The sequence below is a fragment of the Rhinopithecus bieti genome, unplaced genomic scaffold (assembly GCF_001698545.2).
Source record: "Rhinopithecus bieti isolate Rb0 unplaced genomic scaffold, ASM169854v2 scaffold_18354, whole genome shotgun sequence".
NCBI classification, from domain to species: domain Eukaryota; kingdom Metazoa; phylum Chordata; class Mammalia; order Primates; family Cercopithecidae; genus Rhinopithecus; species Rhinopithecus bieti.
Genome location: NW_016809835.1, coordinates 2,918,610 through 2,930,136, shown reverse-complemented (window position 1 = coordinate 2,930,136; position 11,527 = coordinate 2,918,610).

The following is an 11,527-nucleotide window of genomic DNA, read 5'->3' as shown; positions in this document are numbered from 1 at the left end:
TTTTTTTTTTTTTTTTTTTTTTTTTTTTTTTTTTTGAGATGGAGTTTCTCTCTTGTTGCCCAGGTTGCAGTGCAAAGGTGCAATCTCAGCTCACTGCAACCTAATGTGAGGCTTATTTTGAGGCAACACATCTTTGCATTTCCATACACAGCAGGGTGCTTGACATGTAGTTTATGATATGAATGAAAATATGAATGAATGCACTTAGGTAAACAACATTCAGTAGTGTAGTTACTGTTGATTTTAGATTATATTTCTATCAGAACATTAAATTAAACCTTGGCTTATACTCATTGGAAAGAATTTATATTTTTATTAAAAAAGAATGTTAAAATAAACCCAACTCATTTCTGCCACAGGGTATTTGTACTTTCTATTTCCTTTCACCGAATACTCTTCTCTGAATTTTGCATGGCTTCCTTTCTCATTTCTCTTAAATCCAATGTAACCTTCTTATAGAGGCTGTCCAGGATAGCTCCATTTAAAATATTATCTACAGAAGTTCTTTACTCCTTTACTCTGATCTATTTTTTCTTAAGAGAGCTATTGAATGTTTTCTTATTGTGGGTAAAATAAAGTTCCATGAAGACTGAGATCCTTGTTTTATTTCCTGCTGTATCTCTAGGGCCTTGAATAGTCACTGACAGGTAAGTAGTGATGGTGGTAGTGGCCCATCTGGAGCAGCTGCTGTGGGAATGCCAACTGCAGCAGGGGAGGTATGGTTGGGGCTGCACACTCCATGGAGGTAGCAGGGCCTGGGAACAGGCAGAAACCCTGCCCCTACTGAGTTGGTGGGATGGGAGCCCTCTGGTCCTGGACAGGGCTGCAGCTGCCCAGCCATGGCTCCAGATCCAGGCATCCCAGTGCACTAGGGAGCCCAGGAAGCCCTCCTTCTCCACAGGCCCAGAAGTGCCCACTCCTGCTCCCTGTCCTCTCTCTGCTCCTGGTGCCTGCTCCAATTTCAGAGCAAAGTTGAAGCCAAGCCCAGGCATTGTTGCAACCATCATTCACACTGCCTCGGCCCCTCTGAAACTTTGGACACCAGTGAGCTCAGAGAGGGAGGCTGAGGGCTGCTGAGGGCACTTTGGTACAGGTCTGTAGGTGCCCTTGGTGCAAGCAGTCTGGGCACCATGAAGAGCATGTTGATAGTGGCAGGAGGCAGACAGATTTCTAGGAGGGAAGGAGTGGGTCCCTGGTGAAGCTCCACCTTCAAGCCAGGGATGATCTGCAGCCTTGGGGCCAGGCTGTCAGTTCCAGGTGGGGTTCGTGACCCAGGGCAAGAACTTATGGTGCATTTTCCAGGCCTGCCCATGGCCACCCATGGACCAATCAATACACACTTCTTCCCTTCTGAGCCCATGAAAATCCCAGACTCGGTCAGACTCACACACTCATTGGGATTACCTGCCTGCAGAAAGGTGCTACCCACTGCGGGTCTCCTCTCTGTTGAGAGCTGAACAACCTGTCTGTGGAAAGAAACCACTCACTTCAGGTCTCCCGCAAGCACTTCTGTTACTCAGTAAAGTTCTCTCTGCCTTGCTCACGCTCCAGTTATCTGTATACCTCATTCTTCTTGGATGAGGAACAAGAACTTGGGACCTACTGAATGGTGAGATTGAAAGAGCTGTAACACAAACAGGTCTGAAACGTGCTCCGTATTCACCACCTTGCAGGTGATGAGGAGAGAAGAACGGCCACCTTTCTGGAAGCCTAGACCTTGGAGCTCCCCAAGCCAGGGCCGTGACATGCTGTAACACCCTCTTTGGGGCTGTGCAGTTCCTGGTGTCCCTGAGCTTTCTGGCACCATTGTGTTCTACTTGTCCAGACGCTGGTGCCCACAGTGGAAGCTGCTTGCAGTATTTCTGGTCCAGCTGTAGCCTTACATGGAGCTGGCACCTGTGCTGGCAGCTGGAGCTGCCTGCCCTGCTCTAGCTGGTGCACCTGGCTGTACACAGTGGCCAGACCCTGCACTCACTCACTCATACACCTCCCACTGCTTTGCAGCTGGCTCACCCTTGGCAGGTATGGGATCTGGGCCAGTAGTGCAAGCTGAGTGCAGCTGCTGGACCGAGTGGGCAGAATGAGCCAGCGGGCACAAGCAAAACCCAAGCAGAGGTACTGCTGGCCACAGAGCTTTCCAGTTGGTGAGGCGACACCCTAAGGACCCTGTGACAATAGGAGCTCAATAAATATGTACTGAGTCAAAGAATTAAGCCAAGAAAGGCTCCCTAAAGGGGTGTGTGCCCACACGCAGAGGTTTCCTTAGTTTTGTTAGATGCCACTGTAGTGAAGACATTCAAAGTTCAACAATTTGGTAATATCTAAAATGTCAACTCCTCAAAAAAGTTAATTGTTTATTGATCTCTTGTTGTTGCTCCTTGAAAATGTGTATCTAGACCTATAAAACTCTTTAGTTGACAGTCCATTATTTCCTAATTTTACAGCTGGACAGTCTCATGATGAACAACAGCTTATATGAAAACCTGGTTTTATCTGGCAAAATTGAAAATAAGGAGACTTTAGTGCAGTGTAGATTTTAAAATACATTTATACTAAAAAAAACTATTTTGCTGACATTAAAATATTTGACAAATTTTGAACCTTTGCTTCTGGTCATGATGGAGTAATAATGATTAGATTTACTCTCTTGCCTGAAATAAGTAAAAAATAGGACAAAGTATATGAAACAATGGTTCTCAGGATATTGTACATAAGATCGGGCACAACAGTGACCTTTGAAAGGTGGTAAACAAGCAAGGCAAACCCTACAGTTGCCCCAGCTTACTGTCTTGAGAAAGTGTCTAGGCTGTGGGACAGGGAGAAGAATCCAGAACACAGCTTGGCAGCTTCCCTGAATCTAGGAGTTGGAGCTGGAAGTCCAGGTAAGGTAGGCCAAGTGGTTAGAGTTCAAGGATGGAGTGCCAGAGAAAGAGAGATGCACAGAGAACTCAGAGACATGCACAGGGTACCATCAAGCATTCAGCTGAGTACTGATCAGCTCATGCATATGTAAAACCCAACTAGGCCCTGGGAAGAACCACTCAGAATGATTAGAGGGAGCAGCCTCTCCGGCTCACATGGCACAGGGAATAGTGCCTGCTCCCACCAGCAGTGGTGGGAAATGTAATTCACAGGGTATCCGCTGAAGTATTAAGAAGTATTTTCTCTCAGTAGCACAGCAAAATTAGTTGTATCCTAAATGCTGCTCTGGTCCTGCCTGACAAAGCCTGAAAGCAAGACTCGAAGTTTCCAAGTAACTTAACCGTGTTCCAGATTGTGATAAATATGAAATACACCCCTGCAATTAGGTAAAAGAAAAAAAAAAATCTGTCAGTAGAAACTGACCCCAAAATGACACAAATATTAGAATTACTAGACAAAGACATTAAAATAGCAATAACTATATGTTATCTGTTCAAGAAGCTAAAGGAAAGGTTGAACTTGTTAAGTAGAGATATGAAGGATATTTTAAAAGACCTAAATTGAACTTCTAGAGATTAAATCAACAATAAGACCAAAAGCATACTAAATTGTGTTAGTGGCAGATTAGGCATATAGAAGAAAAGACTAGGAAACTTGAAGGCATATCAGCAGAAAGTATAATTGACAGGTTCAACAGTCATATCTCAAAATTGCTAGAATAAGTAGACTAAAATTCAGTAGGAATATAGAAGACTTAACTAACACTATCAACCAACTTGACCTTTTGATATTTCTAGAACATTCCACTTCATAACAGCAAAATACACATTCTTTTCAAGTGTGCACAGAACATTTACCAAGACAAGCCTTATTTTAGACCACATAACAAATCTCAATACATTTAAAATAATTCAAGTCACACATATGCTCTCTGACCACAAGTGACTGAAATTAGAAAGCAACTGAAAGATATCTGTAAAATCCCCAAACATTCGGAAGATAAAGAAACATTTCTAAATACCCTATGGGTCCAAGAAGAAATTAAAAGAGAAATTAGAAAGTATTTTGAACTGAAGAAAATGAAAATACAACATATCAAAATTTGGGGCATACAGCTTAAGCAGGACTTAGAGAAAAAAATACAGCACTATATAACTATGTTAGAACAGAAAAAAGTTCTCAAATCAATGACCTTAGCTTCTACCTCAAGAAAGTTGTAAAAGAAGAGCAAATAAAATCCANACAGGTAAGTAGTGATGGTGGTAGTGGCCCATCTGGAGCAGCTGCTGTGGGAATGCCAACTGCAGCAGGGGAGGTATGGTTGGGGCTGCACACTCCATGGAGGTAGCAGGGCCTGGGAACAGGCAGAAACCCTGCCCCCTACTGAGTTGGTGGGATGGGAGCCCTCTGGTCCTGGACAGGGCTGCAGCTGCCCAGCCATGGCTCCAGATCCAGGCATCCCAGTGCACTAGGGAGCCCAGGAAGCCCTCCTTCTCCACAGGCCCAGAAGTGCCCACTCCTGCTCCCTGTCCTCTCTCTGCTCCTGGTGCCTGCTCCAATTTCAGAGCAAAGTTGAAGCCAAGCCCAGGCATTGTTGCAACCATCATTCACACTGCCTCGGCCCCCTCTGAAACTTTGGACACCAGTGAGCTCAGAGAGGGAGGCTGAGGGCTGCTGAGGGCACTTTGGTACAGGTCTGTAGGTGCCCTTGGTGCAAGCAGTCTGGGCACCATGAAGAGCATGTTGATAGTGGCAGGAGGCAGACAGATTTCTAGGAGGGAAGGAGTGGGTCCCTGGTGAAGCTCCACCTTCAAGCCAGGGATGATCTGCAGCCTTGGGGCCAGGCTGTCAGTTCCAGGTGGGGTTCGTGACCCAGGGCAAGAACTTATGGTGCATTTTCCAGGCCTGCCCATGGCCACCCATGGACCAATCAATACACACTTCTTCCCTTCTGAGCCCATGAAAATCCCAGACTCGGTCAGACTCACACACTCATTGGGATTACCTGCCTGCAGAAAGGTGCTACCCACTGCGGGTCTCCTCTCTGTTGAGAGCTGAACAACCTGTCTGTGGAAAGAAACCACTCACTTCAGGTCTCCCGCAAGCACTTCTGTTACTCAGTAAAGTTCTCTCTGCCTTGCTCACGCTCCAGTTATCTGTATACCTCATTCTTCTTGGATGAGGAACAAGAACTTGGGACCTACTGAATGGTGAGATTGAAAGAGCTGTAACACAAACAGGTCTGAAACGTGCTCCGTATTCACCACCTTGCAGGTGATGAGGAGAGAAGAACGGCCACCTTTCTGGAAGCCTAGACCTTGGAGCTCCCCAAGCCAGGGCCGTGACATGCTGTAACACCCTCTTTGGGGCTGTGCAGTTCCTGGTGTCCCTGAGCTTTCTGGCACCATTGTGTTCTACTTGTCCAGACGCTGGTGCCCACAGTGGAAGCTGCTTGCAGTATTTCTGGTCCAGCTGTAGCCTTACATGGAGCTGGCACCTGTGCTGGCAGCTGGAGCTGCCTGCCCTGCTCTAGCTGGTGCACCTGGCTGTACACAGTGGCCAGACCCTGCACTCACTCACTCATACACCTCCCACTGCTTTGCAGCTGGCTCACCCTTGGCAGGTATGGGATCTGGGCCAGTAGTGCAAGCTGAGTGCAGCTGCTGGACCGAGTGGGCAGAATGAGCCAGCGGGCACAAGCAAAACCCAAGCAGAGGTACTGCTGGCCACAGAGCTTTCCAGTTGGTGAGGCGACACCCTAAGGACCCTGTGACAATAGGAGCTCAATAAATATGTACTGAGTCAAAGAATTAAGCCAAGAAAGGCTCCCTAAAGGGGTGTGTGCCCACACGCAGAGGTTTCCTTAGTTTTTGTTAGATGCCACTGTAGTGAAGACATTCAAAGTTCAACAATTTGGTAATATCTAAAATGTCAACTCCTCAAAAAAGTTAATTGTTTATTGATCTCTTGTTGTTGCTCCTTGAAAATGTGTATCTAGACCTATAAAACTCTTTAGTTGACAGTCCATTATTTCCTAATTTTTACAGCTGGACAGTCTCATGATGAACAACAGCTTATATGAAAACCTGGTTTTATCTGGCAAAATTGAAAAATAAGGAGACTTTAGTGCAGTGTAGATTTTAAAAATACATTTATACTAAAAAAAACTATTTTGCTGACATTAAAATATTTGACAAATTTTGAACCTTTGCTTCTGGTCATGATGGAGTAATAATGATTAGATTTACTCTCTTGCCTGAAATAAGTAAAAAATAGGACAAAGTATATGAAACAATGGTTCTCAGGATATTGTACATAAGATCGGGCACAACAGTGACCTTTGAAAGGTGGTAAACAAGCAAGGCAAACCCTACAGTTGCCCCAGCTTACTGTCTTGAGAAAGTGTCTAGGCTGTGGGACAGGGAGAAGAATCCAGAACACAGCTTGGCAGCTTCCCTGAATCTAGGAGTTGGAGCTGGAAGTCCAGGTAAGGTAGGCCAAGTGGTTAGAGTTCAAGGATGGAGTGCCAGAGAAAGAGAGATGCACAGAGAACTCAGAGACATGCACAGGGTACCATCAAGCATTCAGCTGAGTACTGATCAGCTCATGCATATGTAAAACCCAACTAGGCCCTGGGAAGAACCACTCAGAATGATTAGAGGGAGCAGCCTCTCCGGCTCACATGGCACAGGGAATAGTGCCTGCTCCCACCAGCAGTGGTGGGAAATGTAATTCACAGGGTATCCGCTGAAGTATTAAGAAGTATTTTCTCTCAGTAGCACAGCAAAATTAGTTGTATCCTAAATGCTGCTCTGGTCCTGCCTGACAAAGCCTGAAAGCAAGACTCGAAGTTTCCAAGTAACTTAACCGTGTTCCAGATTGTGATAAATATGAAATACACCCCTGCAATTAGGTAAAAAGAAAAAAAAAAATCTGTCAGTAGAAACTGACCCCAAAATGACACAAATATTAGAATTACTAGACAAAGACATTAAAATAGCAATAACTATATGTTATCTGTTCAAGAAGCTAAAGGAAAGGTTGAACTTGTTAAGTAGAGATATGAAGGATATTTTTAAAAGACCTAAATTGAACTTCTAGAGATTAAATCAACAATAAGACCAAAAGCATACTAAATTGTGTTAGTGGCAGATTAGGCATATAGAAGAAAAGACTAGGAAACTTGAAGGCATATCAGCAGAAAGTATAATTGACAGGTTCAACAGTCATATCTCAAAAATTGCTAGAATAAGTAGACTAAAATTCAGTAGGAATATAGAAGACTTAACTAACACTATCAACCAACTTGACCTTTTTGATATTTCTAGAACATTCCACTTCATAACAGCAAAATACACATTCTTTTCAAGTGTGCACAGAACATTTACCAAGACAAGCCTTATTTTAGACCACATAACAAATCTCAATACATTTAAAATAATTCAAGTCACACATATGCTCTCTGACCACAAGTGACTGAAATTAGAAAGCAACTGAAAGATATCTGTAAAATCCCCAAACATTCGGAAGATAAAGAAACATTTCTAAATACCCTATGGGTCCAAGAAGAAATTAAAAGAGAAATTAGAAAGTATTTTGAACTGAAGAAAATGAAAATACAACATATCAAAATTTGGGGCATACAGCTTAAGCAGGACTTAGAGAAAAAAATACAGCACTATATAACTATGTTAGAACAGAAAAAAGTTCTCAAATCAATGACCTTAGCTTCTACCTCAAGAAAGTTGTAAAAGAAGAGCAAATAAAATCCATATATAACTATGTTAGAACAGAAAAAAGTTATCAAATCAATGACCTTAGGTCCTACCTTAAGAAAGCTGTAAAAGAAGAGCAAATAAAATCCAGATAGTCAGAATAAGGAAACAATAATTATCAGAGCACCATTGAATGACACATAAAACAAAAATAATAGAGAAAAGTTAATGAAACCAAAAGCTTATTGAGAAGGTCAATACAATGGATAAACCTCTAGCCAGGCTGATTAGGATTGAGAGATGGCATCACTACAGATTATAGGGACATTAAAAGGATAATAAGGGAATACCATGAACAACTTCTTGCCAATAAATTCAACAATATAGATGAAATGGACAAATTCCTTGAAAGATACAAATTACTAAAGCTCATTCAAGAAGAAATAGATAACCTAAATATCCCTATACCTACAAAGTTTGAGTTTGTAGTGAAAACATCCCACAAAGAAAATTCAGTACCGGATAATTTCAATGGTAAATCCTACCAAACATTTAAGAAAGAAACAATACAAATTTTATACAATCTCTTCCAGAAAACTAGAAAGGAGAAAGTACTTTCCAACTCATTTCATGAAACTAGAATTACACTGATAACAAAACCTGACAAAAACATTACAAGGAAAAAAAAATTACAAATCTGGAGCCTGGCTCTGGCCGAAATTCTATGTGTGATCTTTTAGGCCTGACCAAGGTAATTACAAAGGTTTTATCTAGCAGGTCCTATGCGGAAAGCTGCCCTCCCAAAACCAGCCTTGTACTGAAGTTTCTGAAGGGAGTAGCAGTCCAGGACTCAGGTCCCCTGGCTAGCCATTTGGAGAGGCCTTTGGTTGGGACATCTCTGCTAAGACCTCCCTCCTTATTGGAAAGTGGAGTTGGAGAGGATTTAAAGACACTTTTCCCCACTCTGACTCAGTACTCGGTACTTTTCTACTCTGGTACTTCCCCTTTGCCCTCCCCCTCAACCCTCTAGGTCCCACAGAATGGCAGGAGCCTTTTACATGGTGATCCCTTGACAGTGAGACAATGTCCCTCAGTCCATGCTGAGACATCTGACCCTCACTGGATGTCATTCTATAGGGCAAAAAGGGGACATTGAGGGAACCAGCACTTTCTCCTGTTTGGCCTCTTGCTTATACAATTGCAGTAAGTGATTCAGTTAGGGGTGTCTAATCTTTTGGCTTCCCTGGGCCACATTGGAAGAAGAAGAATTGTCTTGGGTCACATATAAAATACACTGACACTAAAGATAGCTGATGAGCTAAAAAAAATAAAATAAAATAAAATAAAGGCAAAAAAAAGTCATAATGTTTTAAGAAAGTTTACAAATTTTGTTGGGCCACATTCAAAGTCATCCTGGGCCACATGCAGCCTATGGGCCATGGACTGGACAAGCTTGGATTCAAGGCTTCAATGTTACTTTCATTTTGGTTTGTCTTAATGGCTACTCTGACATCTAGAAGCTAAGCTCTCTCCAACTCAGTCCAACTCTTGACAAAACCAATATTCTTCATGAGATACAGAAAATCAAACCTTACAATATATAAAAAGAATATATATAATTACCAAGAGAGGGTTATCCCAGGAATGCAAGATTGGTTTAACATTTGAAAATTAATGAATATATTTCACCATATTAAAATAAATTAAAAAATAATCATATGATCATCTCAAAAGATGCAGAAAGAGCATTTGACAAGATCTAATACTCATTCCTGATTTAAAAAAATTTTTAGCAAACTAGGAATAGAAGAGAAACATCCTCATTTTGATTAAGGACATTTATGAAAAACACAACTAACATCATACTTAAAGACAAAATGCTTTCTTCCTGAGATAGAAACAAAACAAAGTTATTTGGTATCATACTTAGCACCTTCATTTTTATTAAGGACACTTATGAAAGACACAACTATGGCCGGGAGCGGTGGCTCAAGCCTGTAATCCCAGCACTTTGGGAGGCCGAGGTCAGGAGATTGAGACCATCCTGGCTAACACGGTGAAACCCCGTCTCTACTAAAAATTACAAAAGAAAACTAGCTGGGCGTGGTGGTGGGCGCCTGTAGTCCCAGCTCCTCGGGAGGCTGAGGCAGGAGAATGGCGGGAACCCGGGAGGCGGAGCTTGCAGTGAGCTGAGATCTGGCCACCGCACTCCAGCCTGGGCGACAGAGCGAGACTCCGTCTCAAAAAAAAAAAAAAGAAAAAAAAAAGAAAAACACAACTAACATCATACTTAAAGACAACGTGCTTTCTTCCTGAGATAGAAACAAAACAAGGTTATTTGTTATCATACTTCTATTGAACTGGAGGTTGTAGTCCATGCAATAAAGCAAGAGAAAAAGAAAAAACATATAGATTAGAAAAGAAGTAGTAAAGTAGTTTTTATTCATAGATCATCTATGTGGACAATTTTATGGACTTTACAAAAAAGTCACTAGAATGAATAAGTAAGTTAGCAAGTTTGCAGGATACAAGATTAATATACAATTAAAATTGCATTTCTATTTACTAGCAATAAATAATGTGGAATTAAAATTTTAAAAGAATACCATTTATAATAGTATTAAAATAATGAAAATCATGAAATATTTAGGGATAAATCTGACAAAAGATGTGCAAGACCTGTGCACTGAAAACTATAAAATATTGGTGAGAGGGATAAAAGAAGACCTAAACAAACAGAAAGAGATCTTGTCTTCATGGATCAGAGACTCAGTATTTTAGAAATTTCAATTGTCCCCAAATTGATTGATAGATTCAATGCAATCTATCAATCTAAATTCCAGAAAGTTTTATATAGAAATTGACAAGCTGATTCTAAAAGTTATATGAAAATGCAAACAGTCAAACAACTTTAGAAAGGAGAAAGTAGAAGGCTAACACTATCTAATAAGATTTTTAAGTCTTATAGCAATCAGGGTCAGTGTGGTACTGGCATAAAAATAGACAAATGGATCAGCAGAACAGAATATAGAGTCCAGAAATAGACCTACATATATGGGGTCAACCTGATTTTGACTAAATACAAAGGTAATTCAAGGAGGAAAGATACTCATTTCAAAAAATGGTGTTGTACAATGGGATATGAAAGAACCCCTGACATTATACACAAAAATTAACTCAAAAGGGATCATGGACCTAAACATAAAACCTGAAACTAAAAACTCTTACTGTCACTGAACAGAACTGGGTTCACTTGCCAGTACACGATGGAAAGTCAGACACAGAAGCACTAGGTTTTTGTACAGAGAAAAGTTTGTGGCAAGGCTGCTGAGCAAAGAGACCAGTGCCTGGCTCAAATTTGGAGCTGGGGTTCAGGGCAGATTCTATAGTCAGAGGATAATGAGGCATGATGTGATTGGATCTTGCAATGAGGTGATGCTGGGAGGCCTGATCTGACTGGCTTCTACAATGCGGTGACACCAGGGCTTGATCCGATTGAATCCTGGATCCTGCCATGTGCCTTCTGCATCTTGATTTGGTGCTTGTTTCTTGGTACAAGCACTTATGTTCTGCTCATCGCTGCAAGCTTGGTTCATCTGTGTATGCTCAGGTTACATGACCTTCAGCCTGGGGGAGTCCATGGCAACTGAAAAACAACTCAGCTTCGTTACATAAAAGTTGAACCAGATTGATTTGGTGATTACACTAGAAGAAAACATGGGTAGAAGACTTTCTGGCCTTAAATTAGGCAAATCCTTTCCTTCCTTCATCCCTCCCTCCCTCCCTCCCTCCCTCCCTTCCTTCCTTCCTTCCTTCCTTCCTTCCTTCCTTTCTTCCTTCCCTTCTTTCTTTTTTGAGACAGGTCTCACTCTGTCACCCAGGCTAGAGTG